Source organism: Rhipicephalus microplus, chromosome X (assembly GCF_043290135.1).
Source record: "Rhipicephalus microplus isolate Deutch F79 chromosome X, USDA_Rmic, whole genome shotgun sequence".
NCBI classification, from domain to species: Eukaryota; Metazoa; Arthropoda; class Arachnida; order Ixodida; family Ixodidae; genus Rhipicephalus; species Rhipicephalus microplus.
In genome coordinates, this window is record NC_134710.1 from 455,868,107 (window position 1) to 455,894,895 (window position 26,789).

Consider the following 26,789-nt stretch of genomic DNA (forward strand, 5'->3'; position numbering starts at 1 on the left):
AAGTACATTTAAGCCAAGCATTTACGGCGCCGCATGTACAAACACATTCGTGATATATGCCCTGTATACATTCAATTACAAGCAGTTTCGTTTACGTTTGTGCATATCCACTGACAGCTTGGAATTTAATTATTCCCATGACAATTCTGCAGTTAGAAGTTACCAGAGATAGCGAAGTTGCATACCATAGTAAATGAAAAAGCAAGACAAGTACTGAAAAGTTTATTGGCACAAAACACGTCAGTGTTCTCAAAGTACATTGCTGTAACGAGAGAAGCATTAGGAGCAGTGGCTGATCTTCGCATGCAATTTCTATTTACGCCGTTCCTGCCGCGATTTGTTGCGCCCTTTTAAAAATAATTGCAGCATGGTCAGCACATAGAACTTGGACAACTCTGTTGTGAGCGCTTCTGCATGCTGGCTGCAACCTAGGACATTACGAAAGGTTTCCTTCTCCTGCAACATCACATCCACTACGTTGTCCCTGCAGAGTTTCTCTAGGCTGAAAAAACAGTGAAGATGTCTTCCAGCCTCTTTAGTGCCCTAAAAAGCTCCTGTGAGGGATACAACAAAGCCTCTCTTGTCACATATTACAGTGACTGCAGTGTTTGTGCTTTCCGTATTAGAGGCTTCCAAAAGAAAGGTATTGCAGGGAAAACAAACGAAACACCCGACCTTTCATGACAAAGTTGGTGCAGCTCCCTATGGAGTACGTTCGAGTCAAGCAGAGCTGAAAGAAGTATTTCCTTTGTAGTTACTTGAAGCTCTCTTGATTACAGGTTATTTTCTCTTTTTTCGTGTAAATAATTTTTTTCTTCGCAGCTCAAGGAAAAGCAAAGGTGCCACCGCTTACGAATGATCGCTTCATGGTAAAATTTTGTGTATTTTTATTTCAACACCCCTTGTAAGTTGAAGTGGTTCCTGAGACATGCGGACCAATTTGCCTTACGATATCCTAAGTGCAGGGATTGGCTGATTCTTTTTTTCTTTCGCTAAGAAATATATCACGCGAGACCTTCACCTATCATCATGCTAAAGGAAATAATTCAAACAGACAGCTAAATAATTGTTTTACGCTGTACGTGAACTGCCGTGGTGGTTTACTGCTAAAAGCCTCGTAAACTGAAAAATGCTTCCTCGATTAACAAGCACAGTGATTTTCAACTGCTTTACAATGCTAAGTTTGTTCGTAAACGTAGACACAGGTCAGAATGGTGATTGTTTTATAAACATATGGGGTTGGTGAACTGCCAAAGTTGTGAGAAAGAACTCCTGCGAACTCGTTATCTATAGACTCCTTATGTCTTGAAAATGTAAGGTGTCTAAACATCTGCACCACACTTTAGAGAAAAACTTACATAAGCTATGACTTATGGCATACAAGCTGGAAATCATGCGTAGCCGCTCTTCACGAGGCGCGGTGTCAAGGCGTTTTCTCTGTGGCTATGTATCATGCTATGGCGTCAAGTGCGGTTGCGCAGGGATGGTTCCATAAAATCAGTTTCACCGCAAGGTCGAAGAAAAGATTGGGGAACAACTGATTGGAATGTTGCACGAAGTAAGAATAGCAGCGAACTGTTTTGACTGTGGTCTGGCGTAGCTCTACAAAACAATTCTTCAAGAAAAAACGGCCACTATAGAGAGGGGAGTGCTTTTCGTCCTGTATCTTCACGTTGAGAGCACAGCATGCAGAAGGGTGTACAAGGCATTTGCTGGTGCCCACCGAAATAGAGTGCACGCGAGCGATCACGACCGCACACTTGTAATCAAAGTTCACAGAAGCTGCTGGAGCAGCACTTTCCCTCCTCCCCCACCCTCCGGCGTCGTTACCTGCTCCTTCAAGACGGGTGTGGGGTTTTCTCACTTCTTGAGCACCAATAATCGGCTGCCCTCGCACACGGATGGTGTTATCCGCACAAGGGAGATTAGCCGAGTCATTCCATCTCTGCTTCAGCCACAATCGTTGATCTCACTCGCACGCTTCTATCCGTGGGTAGAACATACGATGCGCCACACTTCAGTGATACGCCTGAGTTCAGTTTTTACATTATGATGGAACCACAAGCTAGAAGAAAGCAGGCTATGGATGGGTTTGAAGCACATTTCTACCTGCAATAGGAGACTGTTTGCACTGCTCAGTGTTCCTGTTAAGCTAGCCAGGTGTTTAAATGACCGCAGTGTGCCCTTGTGGTCCAGCGGAAATGTATTAAATTACAGATGTTCATAAACTACTTTTGCCGAGAACTTCCTAACAATTTTACGGTGATTTATGCCACAGAAAAAAAGATCGCCGTACCATATGGTACTTCAAGTGCCGAGGTAGAACCTCCAGAAATGAAAGAACGCTCCGATAATTTTATCACGTGAATTCATTTTGTCGACTGCTGACCAGTCAATTCCCCGGTTATATCATTAACACTACTGAGCGTATTCAATCAAATAATAAAACTTTGAGCCTGCCGACGTGTGAATGGTGCATTGATTTAATCAGTTTTTTTTCTTATTAGGTTGCTCAGAGTTAATGAGTATGAAGAGTTTCGCTAAAGGCGGGCTTGAAACATACATAGCATTTTTCTATTTGCTCCTATAAGGGGCGACAGAACCCTCGCCGCATTTGTGTGCATAGGCAGTTGGTGGCGCGTAGAAAAACGTACACAGTGATGCTTCACTGTAGGTCATTTGAGCCGATCGAAAGCGAGCGAAGCGCCTTCACTGTAGTCTAATTGTGAAATATGCGATCTTAACTTCCACAGTAATGCACGAAGACAGCAATTTACCAATAACGGGACAATGGTTTTCAGTCACAGTTGCACGTGTTTTATAGACGATAGTGATTCATGGAGGGCTTCGACGCAAGAATTTCGCTCTGTCTGTCTGCCTGTCTGTCCGTTTGTCTACTTGTCTACTGAACCGATTCCCGAAACGGCTAAAATCCAACCCCATCCGCAGCGCCGACCAATATTGCCCAAGTTTTAGCGTTCATACTTGTGTGATTGTCATAAAAAGAGCAATCATTGTGCATATCTGAGGCACCTTAACAACACGTCAGTATTGCGTGGTGTGTTTCTTTATAATAAAGAAGGCATAAGTAAGTACTTCTAAAGAACGTAGCGCTTATCACGCTACGCTGACAATGCAACGCTATGCATAAAAAGGCAAGTGTTTCCAAGGCTTTGTTAAGATGGGTGCGCACGTCGCACGATTGCTAAATCAGAGGCCATCCACAGATAGCGCTCATGTCTCACGTGCCTCGATGCGCTCGTTCGCCCCTACTGGACGCATCTAGGCACCAACGCAGCGCCTTCAGAATATCACTCAACGATTGTATAGTGCGGAACATCAAATAAATTTTTTGTTCACTCTCTCAAGACGCCAGACAATCGCGTTTTGGTGACATTTGCAGGGACACATACAGATACAAGAACAATTTTTCAACTTTTGTTCTGCATGTAAAACAACAAAAAGACACTGTAAAAAAAGAGCGAGTAAAAAGGGTGTCTTTTCGTCCCACAACAATAATCGTCATCTATATTGCGTTCCTTCGTTGCACCATCACCCCGCGCCCGGTACATTCTTGTGACGATCGACATGCCCATTATCAGGGTTACATTGCATTCTCGATAGAAATGTGGCCAGCGCCGAGTTTTCAAGAAAGCAAGCGCACGCAAGCCTGATGACGATTATTGTTGTGGGACAAAAAGATACCCTTTTTACTCGATATTTTTTTAGAGTGTAGTGTTGCGCTACTAAGACAATCATGTGTTTTATTCATAATCTACCAGCCTAAACAGGGGGTGGGGGGGCGAAAAAGTTTGCGAAATTAGATGAAGAATAACTTTGAACCATCTGCTCACATGAACACATGAATACGTGTGCCGGTATAAAAATACATGGCTTCGGGGGTGTTTTTTTTATTCCTTAACAGCCATGTGAACGTTCATTCATGCTTAGCGGTATCACAAGAATTTCGAAATCTGCAAAAACCCAAGAGGCGTTGTCACTTAAGTTCTGCATTCTCACCTACCAATTTAGTACTTCTTTTATTTTGGAGGACGACAGATGTGCCATGGGCTGTGCTTGAACGACAAAGTGGCACCCACAATAAAATTATTTTAACGTATGAGTGTTAGGATGACCACCTGTAATTCCATACCAACAGGGGTACGTACTCACTTAATAGAAGGTACACACGTCTCAGAAGGCTAAACGTTTCTGTATAGTGTGTTGGCATACATTCGGGAATTTGGCACTAAGGTAATGCAACGGGATAAGCTGCCTTCTGAGGACGTGCGTATTTACGCACACAGGCCAAGACACTCGGACGACCAGACGACGCTAGGACTGATCCACAAGGCGAGGTTTCTTCCATTCGCCGCTGGGGGGCCGACTCTGTCCGATCTCACGTTCAATATAAGAAGATCATTACCTGAGCATCCAACAGCAATTGCAGAATGTCCACCCTACGGGTGCTGCCGCTGCCCATGTGCCCGGTCTTCTGGGAATGTCGTCGATTTTTCAACCACGCAACGAACGTTATCGATGATCTCCCAGGTGCGCCTGTAGCAAAAGCAGGGGCGTACGGCAACATTGTTACATTATTTATTTTCGTAAACTTCTCACAGACACACCGACAACAATTTTAAGGTATCTGTATTCCCACTAGAGCGCCTGCAATCTGAAAGCATATAAGATATGCTAGCATACTGAATGATTGAGCGACTAGGCTCGCATGACTTCTACTACCTTGTAATCAGCTCTTTATTATAGTTTTATGATGCTGAACAGCTGCGGCCTGGTGCAGCGGCTATTGCTGTTGCTGCTACATCGTAGCGTCAAGGGTATGTGATTTTTATAAGACACACACGCACCATACTTTTGCCTACTCACATACCACGGCACACATTTCAGTGAGCACAGGCCACAACCATGTCGCTCTATGAACGGCATGCACGCATGTGAAACTAGGCTATCACTTGCACTTCTTGCTCCATACAAGAGTGAAGTGGCTGAGAGTACATGTGCATATCGCACTCTGATCACGCTCGTACAAAAACCTCCACTGCCCTTGTCACGTGACCCTCAACGACACCCGCTGTGGTTTGTGGAAGTGATCCCGGGCTAAAGTCAAGGTCGCGGGTTCGATTGCTAACCATGGTCCCTTCAAAGCGAAAAATCAAATGATGTAAAAGTGTAAAAGAATGAATTGTCATGCATAGCTCACTAGGACATCTCAGCTGAAGAAATAAAATAAAAACACGAAAAAATACTTGGATTTCTTAGCTTTGCCCTAAAGAGTGAAACGCGATAGCGTAATTGGTCGCCGTACCCATCATCTTGTGAACCGCTATTCGGGCTGCGCTTCTCGGCGCAAGCCTCAGCTCTGCCGCAAGATAACGAGAAACTGTGCGCGTAACATTGGCTGCTTCGAAGTATCCTCAAATTTCTACTGTATGAGTAGTTGTTAGGTGCCTATAGATTAAGCCACAATTCTTGCTTTTGCGAATCGGCGAAGCGCCTACTACGCATTTCTAAGGCAACACGTGAACGTGCGCAGCTCCTTACTATGTTGACGACATTGCAGGCGAAGAAAATTAATCTTGAACTTATAAACAGAGCGAAAAAACAACTCACAAGAACAACAATAGCGCGAAGCCCACGAACTTGTGTGGTTAAATGTTGGCAATATGCCGAAGTACGTCTGGGTGCGGGTCGTTAAAATGCTCACGTATTCTGCAATTCCAATGTTTAGGCATCTTGCGTGATTATGAGCTTCTGCCACGCAATACTACACGTGATGAGGAGGCTCCTTCGCCTACGTGACACTCATGTTTTTTTTTCGAACTACCGTCTAGCGATAGTGTGGCTCTATAGAGTTGTAAAACACCTGCTTGCCACGTAGACCGCCTGTGTTCGATTCTCGCTGGAGCCGTAGTCATTCAATGCATAATTTTGATGTTTAGACACCTTGCGCCATTAGGTGGTTTTGGGACGTTAAACCCCACAAATCACTCAATAGACACCTTGCGCGATGATAAGCTTCTACCATGCAATGTTACACTTGATAAGAAGACGCCTTTCTCTACGTGACATTCGTATAGTTGTTTTTTTCCCTACAAATAACGCCTAGTAAAAGTGTGTCTCTGTACACTTGTAGAACACAGCTGCTTGCCACACAGACGGTCTGTGTTCGATTCTCGCTGGAGCTGAAGTCTCTGTTATTATGATTATTATTATTATTATTATTACTATTATTATTATTATTATTATTTGCTCTATTTGCATGTTTCTAGATTCTTGGTGCCGGACACGATGATGTTTTTTCGCTCGCAATTCACGGCACCAACAATGGAACTTCTGTCAATTGGTTCTTTAGATCTATCCCTTTGAAAACGAGAAAAAAAAACTACACTTACAGCTCTTTATTGGCAGGCAAAGGCGCCTTGTATATACCGATTTGCACACGTGCACACACAAAAAGTTATGAACAATAATAATAATAATAAAATAATTTTATTATTAATCATATTTTTGGTTCAATGTCCCGAAATCACGATATGATTATGTGGGACGCCGTTATAGAGTGCTCCAGAAACCTGGCGTTCCTTAGCGTTAACCTTCATCTAGCTACACGAGCGTCAAACACTTCCGGTTTTTAAGAAAATGCAGCGGCCGCGGTCAGCATTACATCCCGCGACCGCGACATTTGGGTCTAGTAGTCTAGTGCCCTAACCAGCACAAGCTAGACCACTGTGGCGGGGCTCGCGCATACTTGAATCGAGGAACCCGTGAAATATGGTAACCTTTCGGCAAGAAAAGGAGAGAAAAAAACTTTATTTGCATGGGTTCGGACGAAGGTGATGCGCTCGATGGGTGGGGTCCCAAAAGCAGGGCTCCACTAGCTGCTGGCGCCTGCCAGACAAGACCAAAGGACGCAAGCTCTACCTTAGGGTCAAAGCTGGCGAGCTGTAACTCCTACCACTCGACAGTTTTTCTTTGTACTGACCTCCTCGCAACCACATTTACATACATCGCTACCATATATGCACCCTTACATTCTTCCGTGTTCATTTTTTCTGCATGTTCACTAACCGGTAATTCATGGAGCGTTTATTCGGCCTAAGAGATGTTCGTCCACAGGACAAGGGGATCGCATAAACCACCCGTCAGAAGAGTGTGCATGAAGGTTCATGCCAGGAGAGAAGAGAGAGTACCTACCAGTAAACGCTCCAGAGGGGTCGTTTATCTTATCCTCTTGTCCTGTACAAAATTATGTTTCTTACAGAAAAAGAGAACATTGCGTGAATGAGCGCTTGAGTGGCACACTCTAAAAAAATAAGGAAGAACGTATGGATGCAATGCGGTTATGATGCCAGAGTTCCAAACTCCAGTCGTTCTGGACAGGAGTGGTAACGCTTCTCCGAGACGTTATATGTAGCCCTTTTTCTTTTATCCAGAAGAAGAGAGATCGTTGTAACTGTGAGCCGTCTGTCGCTTTGCTGAACGACGAATTAGAGTTTGTGCGCCAGCACCACTGACGTACAAGTTTTTTCATTAAATACGATATTTTTCTTGAGATACTTCAAAGCAGAAGGTTTGGGCTTTCTGTCAGATTAATCGGCCTACCTTCAAAAGTTTAAGCACTTCTTGGACGGCCAGTCATCTTGGTCAGATGGCTTCGTTCTTACTTGTGAACATTCTAAAATTCCATATCACGCATATCTGAGGCACAAAATAACTGAGTAAGTATTAGGCGGAGTGTATCTTTACTATAAAATACATCAATACGTAGTTCTAAAGATTCTATAGTGTTTCCTACGCTACGCTGAAAATGCTCCGCTTTGCACAAAAAAGCGACTTTTTTGCGCTTCGCTGAACAAGCCACGCTATGCACGAAAAAGCGCTCGGCAGACAAAACTGTGCTGCTACCTGCCAGCGGCCCTTGAATTTGGTCAAGCCCCCGTTTCTCGGCAATATTGCTAGATAGCATTGAAATATCTCGCAGCGCCTCCGCAGACACGACTTCCTGGGAAGCACGCAGCTATGCAGCCAAGTTTTTCTGCATCCACATGCGTAACAAAAGGACATACATGTGCATTCCTTAACTCATGAGCAACCGTGGTTCAAACTAGCTTGTATTCGTCTTCTTTCTTGTGTGCGTCATTTCATTTCTAGTACTAATAGTTAACACTCAGTTATGCTTAGGCTTAGAATTAAGAAGGCGTTAAGAAACACCTGGTCATCAAAGCATTAGCACCCGATTCGCAAAGACATTTTACTTTATTATAATGACTTTGGCGCCCAAACCTCTTCAATGTAATTTTTTGACATCGTGTCACGGAGATCTATGGCTTTTTCTCTTGCGTCGCTGTGAAGAAGCCAGTTTTTTTTGCACTATCGAAGGCAAAGTTCTCTAATTCAACGCCACTTCTGGTCTTTCAGGCTGTCGCCATCAAAGAAATAAAAGCTGCGCTAGATGAAAAATCTACATTAAAGCTATGGCGAAAAGCTCTATAATGCACTTGTTTATCTCTTCTTGAAATGTTGAACTACTATCAATCAATGATCCTACAATCTACAACTAACTACTTACAAAACTTCATTGTTCGATGGACCAGTAAGCTCCCGAGCTTCGCCCGTGACTTTGGCAAATTTGTACCCCGTGTACGTGTGTAACCTCGAGATATAATGCGCACTACATTATTTTAAAAGGCTTCACTACCAAAAACAGGGCACCTTTCTTCTGAGTCCAAAAAGGTGACGCCTACAAAACCCTAGCATGATCTAGCGTAGTCTTCACAAGTTTGCTGATCAGCCTCGAAGGCTGCCCTGATATCACATGATGAGAAAGAGAGCCCTTAGAAAGTGTAGTGATTGTTTCTACGCACGTTTGTATGTCAGATTATTGCAGAAACACAGTCCTTGTTCCGCTAGTGAGCGTTAGTGTTGTTTTGAATCCAAATCGTTTAGTTTCGAGCATCTCGATTACTAAACAGCACAAAGTTGGTCTCCAAGAAATGTAATGGTCTCCAAGTAATGTAACTCATACAATAAACATTGAGACAAATTACTGCAAGGTCTGCGAGAGCTCTGAATTTGGATTATATGCTGCTTGGAAAAGTATTACTAAAACAAGAAAAAGTAGGTGACGAGCGTGCTTCCGTGCGGTTCATCAGACCTCACTTCGCCATGTGACAAGGGGAAACTAGTAAAAACTATTAATTAACGTGTGCCTCATTCTGAAATATAGAATGTGTGCATACTATCTCATTATGAAGGATGAGTGTTCTACTACATCAGTTTTGTTAGAATACAATAGTGAGCAAAATATGAGCTGATGCTGTAGTTCGAAAAATGGGTTTAGCCATAACTCATATTCAGATGATTTGAGAGAAGTACAATTGATGTCGGCTTTTCAGAAACACGTGAATACCAATGTCGTCTCAAATTTGGACGTCAGTTCAGAAATAGCGTGCATTGTTCCACGACTATTTTTCAATACGTGATCGCATGGAGTGCCTCACAAAAAACAAAAATGCTTGCTACCAGAAGCGATGGCGTAGCTTATGAAATTATCTATTAAGAAAATATAAAAACTACCCGCACATAACGACGACTGCCATCAGTCTTCGTTATGTGCGGTCCACTGGGCTCGTCTCGAAGACACCTATCTCAGAGTATTCAAGGCATGCAGCGTCGGACTGAATGCCAGCTTTTACGGATCTGTGTAAATATCGAAAAGAAGCAGCCTAATGTCGTACCTAAAATATACGTGAATGGTTAATTTACACCGTTTTCCACGTTAAGAAGGTCCCTCTTATTCTTCTACAAGATCGCTTTTCAATAGGTCTCGATCTAAGAAGATGACATTGATGTTGACACTCTCGATGGCTGTGCACGCAACTCTGTGTGGCGCACACAAGATTCCTTCCCCAAATTCCTTCCCACAACAGTGAGGTGTACCTGTAATGCAGGGTGGCGGCGTAAGACCACGTTGCGCACTTTGCCAGAAAAGGAATTGCCACGAAGCTCATGGCCAAGAAGGTCTCTGCCTCGAACAGGATTCCTCGAGGTAGCTGCGCCAGTGGATTTTCCGGCTTTTTCTGGCCGTCTAGCTGCGTTTAAGGCGCGCAACACCGGATGGCTCAGCTCACACCAATCACACACTTCTAAAACCAGCATGAAAGGCATGTGTAACACTTTGTGGAAGCAAATATCGTCCATGTTCTTACACGATTTCGAGTAACTAATAGTAAGTTGTATGTTGTGCTATACCTTTTGATCATAATACACCTGTGTTTCTTTTTTTACCGTATGAAACAGTTCTGGGCGCTACGCTTTCCTGTGATAACAGAGATATCAAAACGAAACTAACATGCATATGGGCAGACTTGAAAATTTAAAAAAAGTCACAGATTTGCCGCAAAGGCTCAGTAATGAAAACGATAGGAACATATTGGAAGGTCACGCGCAAATTGGCAAGAATATTTAATAATACCCCACGTTTCCCACGCACAAATGACGCACAAACCGTACTCACACGTACAGATGAACGCGTTTAAGCGTCTCAATTGTTACTTCACTGTGTAAAAAAACGCGCCCGTTTCGCAAACGGAGAATGTGCCACGACTGGAGGGACCTTTGTGCACCCCGTAACTACAACAGAATCGTTCCAGTCGTAGCCAAACGCCCCCAAGACGTACGATCATCGCCACCGTGAGATAAGGGCCTGCGAGAGAGCGTCCAGTGCCCTCTTCTCCGCGGGCCAAAGTACGCGTGGAACATGAGAGCACGTGCTGCCACGCGCTCAGTGCGTTGTGTTGCTGATGCGTATGTCCTTGCGTATGTGACTCTGTTTCTGGAATATTTATTATCCTGTACATTTTGAATTGTATTTTGTCGCCATGGTTGATCATGTATTCGTGAATTTTGTATATCAGTTTTTCCTTTTTTTTTGTAATTCCGAGAACGGTACTTTGCTTCCGTATTTTGTTCTTGTTCAACTAGGAACATTTTATGATTGTACTTCCCACCCTGCTATAATCCCTCATGTGGGATTGCAGTATCTACAAATAAATAAATAATGCTGAAAACGCGATAGTTGCCCCTGAGATGCTCGTCAACAGCGGTAAGTTGTAGATATAAATAGTGTGTGGTTCGAATGATGAGAGAGCATCTCCTAGGTGGCTCATTGAGTCATCTTTTTATTATTTTTCTTTCTTGCCGTTACATATATATAGCTACGTATACATATACGATGAGCAATGACAACGTCAATGCCAGCGGCCAAATCTAGCGGAGAGTGTACATATACTTGCTATCGCAATAAAAATAGGCATGGCGGTCTCAGTCATAGCCATGCGCAAAGTTTCGCATTAGGAAGAGCGGCGGGAAATATTTGTAGCAGCTCCCTTTCCACACCTCCCTACCTAGCTTTAGTTCAGTCCACAGAACAGCTTGCTTTACAACGGATGAACATAAAAACAATGGGGTGATCAAGTGCTTCTCCTACTTTCCTGGTTTTGGTCTCTGTTTTTCCTGACACAAATATGGAAATTGAACAGCTCCTTGATGTGTTGAAGAGCACTTCGGCACTTGTGTATTGGCCACTGGTTGCGCCGACTGACACTCCCACGTTGAAAGATCCACATATACAGCCTGCAAATCGGACGAAGGAATGATGGCAGCTGTATCGCATTTGCTAGAGATTCAGACGCGTTATTCGGTGACAGGCTCGGTCCCGCCGGTGGCAAATTATTGTTTGGTCCACTTTTCTTTCTTTACACTTACATTGTAATTCTAATATCATCCCCTATAGCTTGACAGTGTTGTCTGTTCGCATTGATATTGCGCCTAACAAAGCAAACGAGCCCTTGAATTTATCGCTCTTGGAATGCAACATAGTGGTATGTCATTATCGTAAAACAACACGCGCGGACATAATGAAGTCAAAGAGTACGCCAATTTCACAAGAGGGCTGTCAGTTTTTTTTCGCCGCAGCGCCATCTCCTTTAGAAAAGGAAAATAAAGATTTGATTTGATTTGATCTAGCGCCTGCGATCTTTCCCCGCTCGGTCGGTCAACAGCGTAGCCAGGTAGTGGCACGTCAGGCCCGTCGCCTCCTCCCTTCGCATGAAAATTTTCCTCTATAGCAAATAGATAAAAAAAGACCATATCACAAAAGCTCAACCCCCCCCCCCTCCCACCTAAAAAGAAATTTGTGGCTACGCCCTTGATTTCGGTGTGTAGGGTTTTACGGCAGGTGATGATGATGATTAAAAACATTTATTATAAAAGAGAGAGGTACGGGGCCAAAGCATGACCCTGCTACATGGTCGGCGTCCTTAGTCCGGGACACCGCATGACAAGGCCCCTACTCGCGCCCGTCTCACCAGAGCCCGTTGAGACTCTAGTGATGAGCAGTTGAGGAGGGCAGTCTGCCATGCCTCTCGGGAAGGGGTAGGGGAAGGGGGTAGGTGGGGATTTTTCGGACATGACCATACCATGTGGAAGATATCACACGTCTCCCCACAGTGTGGGCACCGCCCATCTGTGTTCGCATCGAAATGCTTTAGGATTGCAGGACAGAGTAGAGTACCTGTCTGCAGGCGCCTTAGAGTTCGCTCTTCCGCCTTACTCAGCCCCTTTGCAGGAGCCGGGTAAATGCGGTGAGTGTCACGATAATAGGTCAGAATTTCTTTGAACCGCAGCAGCCCTGTATTGGCCTCCGAGTCATAAGAGCCAAGGTGAGGAGCCCGGTGGGTAAGCGCTCGGGCGGCCGCGTCAGCGGCCTCATTACCTCGTAAGCCCTGATGGCCAGGAGCCCATACGATGCGTTTCGGGGCTGGATCAGCGAGAGCCCGTTTTAGAATTTGGCTGGCTAGGGGGATATCTCTCCTACCAAGTAATGAGTACATGCTTTCCGGGAGTCCGTGATGATAACTTTCGAGTTGGGGTCCGCAGCAGCAAGCGCTATCGCGACTTCCTCAGCGCGCTCTGAATTTTGTGCTCGGAACAAGAGCCCATTGACATGCTTTTCCCGGTGAACTACAGATGTCGTGTAAAATCCCGTGGGCGAAGGCCCTGCTATATCTACGTAGAATACACCAGGTCGGGAGCCGTGTTGCCTCTCAAGCGTCCGAGCCCGCGCCTGTCTTCTGCTTTCGTGCGTGTGCTTATCCATGTTACTGGGGAGTGGAGCGACCGAGAGCATATGCCGCCACAGTTCCGGAATACGTTCCGCCTCCTCTGCAGTGCAAGTGTGCTGTTTAGGTAAGCGCTTTAGCAGGCGGCGCCCGGGCACCGTCTGCACGAGCCGCGTATATTCATTCATAAGGTGGGCCTCCCGTAACTCCTGGTAGGAGTTGAGCACACCTAACGCCCTCAGTTTGGCGTTGGAAGTGGCCACCGGGAGATCCAGAGCTCGTTTAGTAGCCTTACGAATGATGGCATCTATTCTTTCGTCTTCTTGCTTGTTTGTGCGAAGGTATGGGACGGCGTAGAGGATCCGGCTAGTCATGAAGGCATGCGCGAGCCGAAGCGCGTCCCTGCCCCGCAGACCACCCCGCTTGTTGGAAACGCGGTGGATCATGCGCCCTACCTGTTCGCCTATTCTCTTGAGTTTCGCTACAGTGGAGTCCGGTCTGAGTCTGTGGTGAATGAACAGGCCCAGAATTCGGAGCTCCTCCACCTCTCTGATGGGAACCCCAGACAGGGAGATGTGTATGGCTGACTTATCTCTTGGCTTCGCTCTAACGTGCAGAAGCTCTGATTTGTTTGGAGCACATTGGAGTACACAATCGTTGGCATACGCCTCGACTATGGATGCGGCCTGCTGAAGGCGTTCCTGCATTTCACCAAGGCTCCCTCAGTGGTCCAGATTGTAATATCGTCGGCATATACTGCGTGTTGTGTGCCTTCCACCCTGGCCAATTCGCTTGGAAGGCGCATCATAGCAATGTTGAAAAGGAGTGGTGGTAACACTGCTCCCTGTGGGGTACCCCGTGCTGTGCTTGGTGAAACACGGGTAAAACACATCATTGCTTCGCGCATGTAAAAGCAGCGCTACTACGTAATCGCTAGGCTGTCAGCTTCGAAATGGTTGAAACAGGAAGCAGCTGCGACCCACGAGACGGTCCCGTAGTGGTGCCGATGATCGACGTAGGGAGTGAGTGGAACTTGAATGCACTTTTGAGCAAAACGTGCAAATAGGTAATTGTTTCGTTATTTTTTTTGTTATGACAGGCTTTCTAGTGACCGGGGATTACGCCCTGGCGTTTACATTTCGCACGACTCTATAAGCAACATGTTAAACGTATACACTTAGACGAGCAAATGAATACCTACTTTATTAGCCAACTGCACGTTAAGCAGGCACACGTTAGTGTTTAAAATTAGTCTGGTTTTTCGGCGCAATTTCTAAGGTTCATGGTAACTGTATAATCTCTAACTGGTGCTCTGCTTCGACTTGTAACGTCACAATGCAATGTTCATGAAACAAAGAGTGCTCATATACTGACGCCCGTGTTGATTCATGTTATAATCGTAATCAAAAGCTTGTGGCCTCTGATTGTTACGCAGGATAAAAAACAGATGCTCGGCGGGTGAGGTGACACTTTGGCGGAGAAGCAGTACAATGAGAAAACGAAAACTATTGTGTTCTCCATATCGAAGAAGAGGATTGCCTATGTTTGCTTGGGCGTGAGCAGCCGCGACCCGCGATATACGCTGAAAGCGGGCCGGTTTTCGTTGTTGGCAACATTGTTGTCCGTTCGTTTTTCGACGAATACTTAAGAAACATCCCGACGAGCGCACGCGTTTAAGTAACAACCTACACTGAACGAACGTGGACTGAGTTTTCACGGCACCAAGCTTACGACAACAAAAAAAAAAAACTGTCGTTTTCATAACTCCAATCCAGATATCGTCATAATATTGACAATTCGTCAAAAAGAACATGCCCTGAAAGGTGCACGAGAGGCGCATTATTGCTCAGAAAAACGTTTAGCCCGTCACGCTGGTCTAGTGACTCCCCTGCCGATCTGATGGTCTTGTCCGCAGCAGTGACATTTTCGATGGAGGCGAAAGTGGTTCAGGCTAGGGCCTCCTCTATTTTTCAGTGCACGGGCGCAGGCGCGGCTATTATTGGGAAGCGGCCGTCGGTCCTAGTTTGGAATTTCGCCGCCAGGCGCTCCAACCACAGTAGACAGGTCCCTCTGCCTGCCATTGCTAGATACCAAGGGAGCTTAGGCTAGTGTGATTCAGGAAGGCTTTGGCGATTACTGAACGCACTAGATGTGGAAGATGGAATAAATATTCTTCTAAACGATATCTATAAAATAGCAAAGTAGTTATCAAATGGGTAGAACAGGTATGTGAACCTATAGAAATACAACGCGAGCTTCGACAAGGATGTCCCTTGTCACCTTTGTTATTTATGCTGTATGTAAAGGGACTAAAAGCCTCATTAGAGGGGAGTCGACTCGGCTTCAGCCTTTCTTTTTTCAAGCAAAGAAAACACACTGAACAGTCATTGCCAGCATTGATGTATCCAGATGATATAGTATTAATAGCCAAGAACAAGGAAGATCTGCAGAGATTGATAGACATATGTGGTAAAGAGGGAGATAGGTTAAATTTGAAGTTCAGAATGAAAATTTTGCAATCATGATTCTTAATGTTAATGAAGGCAGTGAGCATATGGTACCGAAAGTCACGCTAAAGTTAGTGAATTGATACAAAAAAATTGGACGTATGAATAAATCACGGGGCTGAGTACCTAAGCGAGAACAAAAGATACGTAATGACTAAGGATGACAAGGATGCAGCTGTAATGAAAAATAGAGCACTGTTGATTTACAATAGGTATACCGCTGTGAGAGGTATTTGGAAAGGTGTCATGGTCCCGGGTTCGAGGTTAGGTAATGCGCTCTTCCGCATGAGATCATAGGTTCAAGCAAGATTTGAAATTAAACAACGTGGCATAGGTATTCTTGCTTTGGGAGCACACGCGAACACCCCAAATCAGGGAGTACAGGGTGACATGGGATTAATTTCGTTGGATTGCAGAAGAACTACCAGAAGGATTGAATTTGAGGAGCGATTTAGAAAAATGGGAGAGGAGCGTTGCGCTAGGAAAGGTTTATTCTACTTGTTCATGAAGATTGTTGATACTTATTGGAGAAAACAAGCTCGTAAACTGTAAAACAAGTATTCAGACAACATCAAAATAGCAATCCCAGAGTGAACATAGGTTAAAAAAGGTAAAGGAAACAGCGAGGGACATGTGGAAGGTTGGAATGCTTGTGAAATCATCACGGAATTCCTACCAAACTTTCAAGAAGGGACATGCAAAAGAAAATATCTACGATAAATCTCGGGGTTGTTCCGCAATACTCCCGTTCTGTTCGAGGCCAGAACGGGAGTATTGCGGACCAAGACGGACCGAGCCAAATACTAAGGCACAGACACGGTGTAGAGAAGACTAGGAATTGGCTGAACATTTGACAACATTCTGCAACGGGCTCTACTCTGTAGCCTAAGACACTTGCGCTGACTTTTTCAAAGCATTGGGGTTTAGGGACCATGAAGGCAAAATAGACTTTAAGCACGTTGAAATAGCCAGGAGGAGGCTAACTGATTGGTGGATACGATAAAAGCACGAGTGAAATTTAATCCTTTGTGAAGAAGAAGATGTGCCTGCAGAAAGCAGCTTTGCCAACGGCTGGCTCTCTCGGCTCGTGCTTCAGTTCGTTGCTGTGCCGATCGCTGGACGGTTCTTCACGCTGTCTCGTCGCTGTCTTTAACGGCTAATAAACCTCTTCACATTTGGTGGAAGGTGCTGTTAATCCCCGTTGCTACACCCTGAAGCTGCGAAGCCGCACGCTACAGCCTGTCATGACTGACAATGCCACTATACCGACGCCTTCGCCCAAGTTCAACGCCCTGGCCATCCTAGGCTACGGGACCCGAAGGTCTTCAGCGGTGCGGATGGGGCCGACTTCGAAGACTGGCTCAAGCACTAAGAACTGGTGAGCGCCAACAATAAGTGGGATGAAGCCGACAAGCTGGGCCACGTCATATTTTATCTGACTGGCGTCGCCGAATTGTGGTTTAACAACCACAAACACAACATTCCCACATGGAGCGTACTTAAGACGTCATGTGCTGAAGTGTTCGGTCGGCCGGCTGTCCGCAAGCATCGGGCAGAACACGCTTGCGCGTCCGCTCTCTGCAGACTGGCGAGACATTTACCAGCTATATTGAGGACGTCGTCGACCTTTGTCGACGTGCGAATGACACCATGCCCAAATATGACAAGGTCAAACACATCCCGAAGGGCATCGACGACGGCGCATTTAAAATGCTCTTGGCGAGAAATCCGAGCACAGTTTCCGAAGTCGCCAGCTTGTATCAGAGCTACGACGAGTTGAAGAAGGAACGCACTCCGACTCGGCAGCCTCAGCGTGGTGGTGAGTCACTGTCAAGTTTGGACACCCTGCCTGACAATTCACCGTTGCTTCAGCAAGTTCGAATGTTCGTCCGTGAGGAAGGCGCCCGCCAACTTTTACTAGTGCCGTTCACTCACGAGACAACCACCCTCTACCTGCCCCACTTCGCACTACTATTTCGGAAGAGGTTGCCCAAGCTGTTCCCCTTGCGCACCACGAGCCGCCTCTATCCACCCGTGTTCACTGCCAGCGTGTCGCGCAGCCTGTAGGCCCTCCTGTCGCCTATCCGCCAGCCGTGCAGCCTGTGGCCGCACCCCTAACGTATGTAGCGCAGCCTGTGGCTCCTCCTGTCACCCGTTCGCAAGAGATACAGCATGTAGCAGCGCCGTTCACATATGCAGACGCTGTGCGCAGGCTTCCGCAACCACCCTACACCTCGCGCTCACAGCCCGCACACCCGGCTGCTTATACTGCACCTTGGGCGGCACCACCAGTCGCCAATCCTTGGAGGACGCCCGATAACCGACCGATATTGTACGCCTGCTTCACTCCCGGACACGCTGCCCGATACTGCCACCGACGACCTCAGACGTTCGGCGACTATGTCCGATCGTCGCAACCCGGCAGTCAACCCTTCGCGCAATACGGGCTGGTCTCGTCACCTCGCTATGGCACTCTCAACGACCCCGACATCGTCACGCCACGCGCACCCTCTCCTCGTCGGCGATCACCCTCTCCCATGCGCCGCCGACCCAGACCTTCTAACCAGGAAAACTAAGCACCGCAGTTCAAGAGGCAAGAACTGCGCCATTTTCGAACTGTCTAAGCCCTCGCCCCTATCCTGCTAACGTGGTCGCAGTAACTGTTGAAGGTTATTTACTTTCGCCCTTGTGGACACCGGCGCCGCTGTTTCTGTTATTGCCGCTAATGTCTGCCGTGTAATACGTAAAGTCAGGACGCCGCTTTCGGGACTGTCACTCCACACCGCAAGTGCACAGCAAGTACCGCCTCTCGCAGCCTGCACTGCAAGAGTGTCCATCGAAGGCATCATTTACATTGTGGAGATTATTGGTCTCGCTGTCTGTTCGCATGATGTCATCCTCGGATGGGACTTTCTATCCCGCCATAATGCCGTCATCGACTGCGCACGCGGTCAAGTTGAGTTTTCACCCTTTTGTGATGTCCCGTTACTTGACACTCTTCATCGGCCACCGAAGTTGTTGTTGCATGAAGATACCGATATTCCACCTGAAAATTTCACACTTGTTCCCGTTTCATGCAACGCCTACACTGACACTACAGTCTTTTTTATGCCTTCCGATATCTTCACGAATCGTCGAGCTCTGCCGCTGCCTTTCGCAACAATTTACCTTGCCGCCGGAAGAAGCAATATGTTCATACTCAACCCGCTTTTCACACCTGTCACTTTGCTTGCGGGGGAACGTCTCGGCCACGTGCAGGATCTCGACCCTTCGTCTTTGGCTGAAGTTCCGGATGACTACAGCGACCACCTAAAATCACTGTCGGCCCTCGAGGAGTCGTCCAAAGATACGTTTTCCAGCGCCATCGCCAACACCCTCACTCCCACCGAACATGCTGACCTGCTTGATTTTCTACATGAGTTCCGGAATTCTTTCGACGTGTCGCAACCTCAACTAGGCTGCACGTCGCAAGTCAAGCATCATGTTGACACTGGCCTACACCAGCCACTGCGTCAAAGACCATACCGTGTCTCCACTGAAGAGCGCCGCATCATCAAAGATCAAGTCGAAGATATGCTTTGTAGAGACGTCATTCGACCATCTCACAGTCCCTGGGCGTCTCCTGTCGTCCTGGTGCGTAAGAAAGACGGTTCTATTCGATTTTGCGTGGACTATCGTCGTTTCAATAAGATAACCCGCAAGGACGTATATCCTTTGCCGCGCATTGATGACGCCATTGACACCCTTCACGGAGCGGAATTCTCTTCGCTAGATTTGGGGTCAGGCTACCGGCAAGTTCCAATGGCTAAAGCTGATCACCAAAAAACTGCATTTATCACACCTGACGGACTATACGAGTTTAACGTCATGCCCTTTGGGCTTTGTAATACGCCCGCCACGTTTGAACGACTTATGGATTATACGCTACGTGGTCTCAAGTGGAATATGTGCCTTTGCTACCTCGACGATGTCGTGGTTTTCTCGCACGACTTTCCTACGCACCTCCTTCGCCTCAGGCACGTTTTGACTTGTCTGACAAACGCTGGCCTGCAGCTTGACCTGGAAAAATGCCGCTTCACTGCACGCGAGCTCGTCATCCTAGGCCATATCGTGTCGAAGCACGGCGTATTACCTGACACAGCAAAACTTCTAGCAGTCGCAGAATTTCCCAAGTCAACAACCATGAAGAAACTTCGCAGTTTGGTAGGCCTATGCTCATATTTCCGGCGCTTTGTCAGCAATTTTTCATCCATCATGTCACCATTAACCCAGCTTCTTCGCGGTAATGTGAACCTCTCCTCATGGTCCACTACATGTGATGTTGCCTTCACTACTCTGCGCCGTCTACTCACCTCTCCACCTAATCTTCGCCACTTCGACCCGACGGCTCCTACCGAAGTGCACACTGACTCCAGCGGCGTCGGTCTAGGGGCTGTCCTAACTCATCGAAAGCCCGGCTATTCAGAATACATTGTAGCCTACGCTAGCCGCACTCTGACGAAAGCTGAAACTAATTACAGCGTGACAGAAAAAGAGTGTTTGGCTTTGGTGTGGGCGCTTGGAAAGTTCCAGCCGTACTTATACGGCCGCCCGTTCGGTCTAGTAACTGATCACCACACACTTTTCTGGCTCTCCACGCTGAAAGACCCTTCTGGCCGCCTTGCGCGATGGGCACTCCGCATCCAGGAGTAGGACTTCGCGTTGTATACCGCTGCGGACGCTAACCCTCTGACGCTGACGCCCTGTCCCACTCACCTTTGCCACCAGATCCGACGGCGTGCGGAAACACGTGCCTACAGACCTTTTTATCGTTAAATCCTGACTCAATTGCCACCGAACAACGTCGTGACCCCTGGATCGCATGTCTTCTCGAATATCTATCTGGTACGCCCAACCTTCCGGTATATCGATCCCTCTGACGTCAAGCGTTCCATTTTGCCATCCGCGATCAACTTCTTCATCGACGCAACTACTCTCCTGATGGCCGCAGGTGGCTACTGGTCATTCCACGCACTTTACAATCGCTGGTATGCGCCTCTCTTCACGACGATCCACAATGTGGACACGCCGGGGTGTTCAAAACATATGAACGCCTTCGCTATCGCTATTACTGGCGCGGCATGTACAACTTTGTACGCAAATATGTGCAGAGCTGTCCTGACTGCCAGCGACGCAAATCAACACTGCTACGTACTACTGGCTAATTGCAGCCACTTCCGTGCCCTGCCAAGCCATTTGATCGCGTTAGCGTTGACCTGTACGGCCCCCTTCCATTGACACCAGATGGCAATCGGTGGTTTTATAGTGGCGGTTGACCATCTAACACGCTACGCCGAAACAGCCACTTTACCGAGCGCTACCACTCAGGATGTCGTCTCTTTCATTTTACGTCGATTTATCCTCCGACATGGCGCACCTTGAGAGCTCCTTAGTGACAGAGGCCGCGCTTTCCTCTCCGAGGTCGTCAAAGTTCTGCTTTTGGAATGCCACGTCATTCATCGGAAAACGACAGCATACCACCCGCAGACTAATGGGCTAGGAACGGTTTAACCGCACGATGGGTGATATGCTCTCAACGTACGTGGCATCTAATCATAGCAACTGGGACCGTGTTCTCTCATACGTAACATTTGCATACAATACTGGAATACAAACAACCACGGGATTTTCACCTTTTTTTCTTTTTTACGGACGTGACCCTTCCCATACAATTGATACTCTACTTCCCTACTGCCCTCATGCTTCCGAATGTCCACCAATCTCCGATGCTGCTCGACAAGCCGAAGAGTGCCGCCAGCTTGCCCGTGCGTTCACCTCGGACGAGAAGCCACGCCAGAAAGAAAACCGTTGCACCTCTCTTCCGGATCCCAGCTATGCCCCAGGGTCTCTCGTGTTGCTTGCCATCCCATACAAAACTTCGGGACTCTCATCAAAACTTGTCCCCCGGTACGAGGGGCCTTACACCGTTTTAGAGAAAACCTCTCCGGTTAAATACTTGATTGAGCCAGTTTCCCGATTGTATGACATGCGCTGGCGTGCACGTGACATCGTCCATGTTTCCCGCCTAAAACCATATCATGAGCCTCTCCCCGAGACTTCTTAGGTCGCCAGGATGGCTCCTTTTTCAGCGGGGGCGATTGTGAGAAGAAGATGTGCCTGCATCAAGCAGCATCGCCAACGCCCGGCTTTCTCGGCTCGTGCTTCGGTTCGTTGCTGTGCCAATCGCTGGACGGTTCTTCACGCTGTCTCGCCGCTGTCTTTAACGGCTAATAAACCTCTTTGCACCTTCAACAAATCATCATAGTAGTTAACCTTATAACTAGGTGGCGTGAGCCAACAGATAATCTAAAGGGCACAGCCGGATATATCCATGCAACCATCCATCCTTGCTGCTATGTCGTCTTTCGAGCAAACGATGGCCGCGGCTGCATTAGAAGCTGCTATACGGCTCAAATTTTGGCTGTGTTCACTTTGTTTAAGATAGCCCCGCCGCGGTGGTCTAGTGGCTAAGGTACTCGGCTGCTGACCCGCAGGGCGCGGGTTCAAATCCCGGCTGCGGCGGCTGCATTTTCGATGGAGGCGGAAATGTTGTAGGCCCGTGTGCTCAGATTTGGGTGCACGTTAAAGAACCCCAGGTGGTCTAAATTTCCGGAGCCCTCCACTACGGCGTCTCTCATAATCATATAGTGGTTTTGGGACGTTAACCCCACAAATCAATCAATCAATTTGTTTAGGATATAACGAAAACTTGTAAACGAGAAGCGTGAATCACTTGATGTTTGAAACACCCAACTCAATTCAAAGGCATGTGTCGTTCGCGACTATTAGGTCAAGACGGTCATGCGTCATCTGCTAGATCGATAAGGAATAACTCATGCCAGTAATTCGCGTACACTGTTTTATCACAGGTACGCTCGCTTGACTGAAAGTTGTTTTTGACTCACTGAAAGTCAATTTTCTAAAGAAGCCTTTGCCGGGAGATAATATTGAAGGCTTGAGTGCCTATTGTTACCTGATACTTGCCACTGTCTTGTTGAATAGCAGATTGTTCGCAAGGCCGGAGTTCAGGCGTTAAATAGCACAAAACACCAGCAGGCTGCTTCCAGAAATAAAGGTGATCACGTGTTCCCTTCGCAAAGATATTCAGTGTTACATGTGTTGTCACCGGGAGAAAGCAAGTGCCCGAAATGAGAAACTATGCCAGGTGATTTCATTATTTGAGAGCTTAAACAATGAAATCTTCAATAAACAAACAAAAATAGCTGCATATGCGGCATGGTTCCTGCAATCACGGCCTATGTTTTGATCAGGCGCTCTTAAAGTCTTAAGTTCAATGCCAACTTTCTGCATTGGCCAATGTGGCAGTAGAGTAAAATTCAGCCTGTTAAGAGCTGTTTGAGATCGTCTGAGCACTTGTTGACGGATTGTTTAACCGGCTGCTCAGGTTTGTTTCTTTTTTCTTCCCATTGACCTTCTAATTCAATAATGAGCAGAGTAGAGGCCAAACGGCTGTCGACCTGCATGTTTTTTCGCATGGGGTACCCTGCTAAGCCTTAAAGTCGCGCAATTCTTACGACACAGCACATTAGAATTCTCACTTGTTTCACCGATAACTCATGTGGTGCCCATGGGCTCCCAATCAGATTCCGGGCATATTGTAAGCATTGCAGACTGCAGTGATGGCGATGCAAAGCTGCTACTGATGGACTCATTTGTTGACTGTTCGGATGCAGCGAAGTCCCGTTTAGTGATCACAATTGCGATATTTCCAAACATGAAGGGTAGTGATGAGCCATCAATTCTTACAATCTATAAAATATTCAAGTTTTAAATTACGGCTACACGTTCGACTGCATTACGAAGATTTATTAGGAGACCAATTATTCTGTATGATTACTGCTCGCGCTTTCCAGGGAACACCTGTGACAGCTGCAATTTTTTGGAACTATAGCTGTACATTTGTTGCGGCGCTTTATATGTCTCCTCAAAAGCAAAACATTATTGCCGGCGGCATCCTGTGTCTTCTCGCTTCGGTGGCGTCAACAAGATTATTGCAAGAAATCATCGTTACTTGACGACCTCATCACTTGACGTCACAGATCTCAATGTTTTGTGACGTATCAAAAGGCATCATATTCTTCGCATGGTTAAAATGATTCCATCACAAGGGCAGTGCATCTGAGGGGCGAATCGCTAGCTTTATCTACAATCTATGAGGCAGTAAGAAAACCAAGCAGTGAGCAGAAATAACCCGGAGGTAAGTAGAAAACATTCAATTCATTGAATGTGAAGAAAACTAAGATGGTTATTGCCTTCAGCCGTCTAAGGTGGATCCCTTTGAGTTCTTTTTTTGTTTATCACTTATAAGAAAAAAAACAGTCCTATTTTTCTCCGTCAGATATTCAGAGCAATACACGGAAGAATCATGTACTGAGGCATGCGAATGATGAAGTCGCAATAGCGTCAAAAAGTTACTGAAACTCGAATGCCCTGAAACTCATAAAATTCGAATGCAAATACCAAATCGGTAGCACGTCCTGACAGACTGCTTGTGAAATATGCACAGTACACATGTGAAGAATCACGGACCTGCTGAATCGGCTTCGTTTTCTGTTTCGCAATTATTTACAGGCGGTTGTAGCCTCGATGAAAAAAAGACAGAGACACACTTGCGTATAACACTGTATAGCATCTTTTTTTTGCCACTGCGGTCATAGCCCGGTGAAAACAGCGCACTGACTGTTCGTGTTACTTTTCATTTCCCCTGCACACGTGAATGCCGGCGAGAAGAATGAAAGCAAATTAACTCGCATTAAGACAAGAATTCGTGAGCTGCTTCATACGCGCGGCCCATCACCGCCAGCTTCTCGTGGATGGATGGACGGATGGATTGATATGGCTGTACTCTTTAGATCGGGCGGTGGCCAACGACACCAAGCGGGGAAGGCATCATATTCATGAGTAGGCTACGAGTCCAACGCCTCTTTGCCTACTCGTGCAGCGCTACCATGCGGAAGCGGCGAGTGAAGGCAGAGCCTGCACTCGACGACCTGAAAAGAGCGTTCGCCCAGGCACTGAAAAAAATGAATGAGACACTTTTCAGGCTAGCGCCTTCCCTCTTTTTCGCTGCTCTTGGAGGCGCTGTTTTGGCCCGTGTGTTTAGATTTAGGTGCACGTCAAAGATCATCAGGTGGTCAAATTTTACAGACGCCTCTACTACAACGTCTCTCATAGTCTTGTGGCGGTTTTGGGACGCAAAACCGCAATAATTAGGAACACTTATTTTATGCGACCCTTTCTGTCATGTAGTTTGTAAAGTGCTTTTTCGATAGTTTCGAAAGTGCACGCATATACAATCTCGAAAGAGCCCTGCTTGCCACTGGCACTGTAACTCAAATGACGGGTGTTGATGTTTCAAGAGCACAATCTTTTGCAAAACATTTTATGACATATATTTCATCTTTGACGTTGCTTCTCATTGTTTAGTAGTGTATCAGCAGTTGATCAAAATCACGAGCTGGTCTGATGAAGGAACAGCTACAAGTGCAGACACCGCATATAATCGTTGCTCGGAAAGGCAGGCATGCGACGAAAGTGTAGTCATTTGTAGGTATGGTAATATGTGTTGGCTGCTATGTGCTGTGTCTTGGCGGATCCGGCACAAACGAAGAAGAAGAAGACACGTTGAACCAAAGCCTGCCAACTAGAGTCACCACACAACGGGTTGCAGAGCGCCGAAGAGAGCATCCGCCTCGTCCCAGTGCTGGTCATCACCAGATTTTTTTACAGCTAGGTACACATACACCTCATACACACCCTAGCAGTGCATGTCACATGCATCGCGGCCGTGCGAGGGGCCACACGGCAACTGTAACCAAAGACGAAATTGTCAAGAGCAGCACAACACAATGCTAGGCCTTTATGCTTCCAATAGTTCTCACAGCAAAACACACAGCAGTTGTAGCCTATGAACCTGTCCTCGTCCGACAATTTCATTTACGGCAAAATATATTGCTTTAGCACGCCAAAAAAGGACAAACAATGACCTCTCATGTGCCAACCAATGTAATAGGTGGAAATCTGAACACACCAGCGGAAGCGACCAGATACGTGAGAACGAGAGGGATAATGAGGAAATTCATCGGCTCGAGGCTGTTCTCCTCCTCTCCGAGAAAACATACTGCACCTCTCCCCTCCAATGTGGTTTTGAGTCCACAATATTTGTCCTAAAAAGCCCACTCGGAGACTCCATTCAAGACGTCTTGTCTATATCACTTGTTGCTCTCCTTCACTAATAATATTCCGAACTTTGGGTCTGTCTCTAATTACAATTTCCGCATAACACCTTGTAAACACATTTTATGGGTTGTCGACTGCTGATCCGTAGGTCTCCAGATGGAATACCGGCCATGCCAGCCGCAGTTTCGATGAAGGCGGAAATGCCTGAAGTCGTTGTGCTCAGATTTAGGCGAATGGTAAAAAACCCCGGGTGGTGAAAATTTCAGAACCCTCCCGTACGGTGTCCCTTATAGTGACATGGTTTTTTCAAAAGTAAAAAACAAACAACAATTTATCACCTTTTTTGATATTATAGCGCCACTTTAGGATTGGCATAACACCTTTGTGGCAACAAAAAATGTCGTTCAGAACTACAGACTTGCAAGTTAATGCAAACCTTTTCTATGCTACTGTCCTCTTAAGCGCGATGCATTTATTCTCGCCGCCTATGGCTTTAGCGATCGCGCTTCCGCTTCCTGGGCGTGGCCCCACTCAAGGTGGTCGTTTCTTCCATGAACAGCGTTTGCTCTGGCGCCACATTGCTGTTTCAATGAAATGTAAATAACTCTCTAAGTGCGACTCAATATAGACTCTAAGCAACGTGGAGTTGCAGTTTCTTTGTCGACGTGAAATTCGCCGTACTGGAGTTGTGCGCCTCTTTCAGTGCGCATGAAAAATCCAGGTAAAATCAACTGATCGCGTGTGCGTGGCCCTATAATTATAATATTATTAATCATTTATGGGGTTGTGGTCAGATATACGAGACACGCCAGACTTAAGGGCTCCTGAAATTCGGTGCTCTTCATCGTGCACTGTCATTGCACATACCACGCCTTTCTAGCACTTTGCCTCCATTGAAACG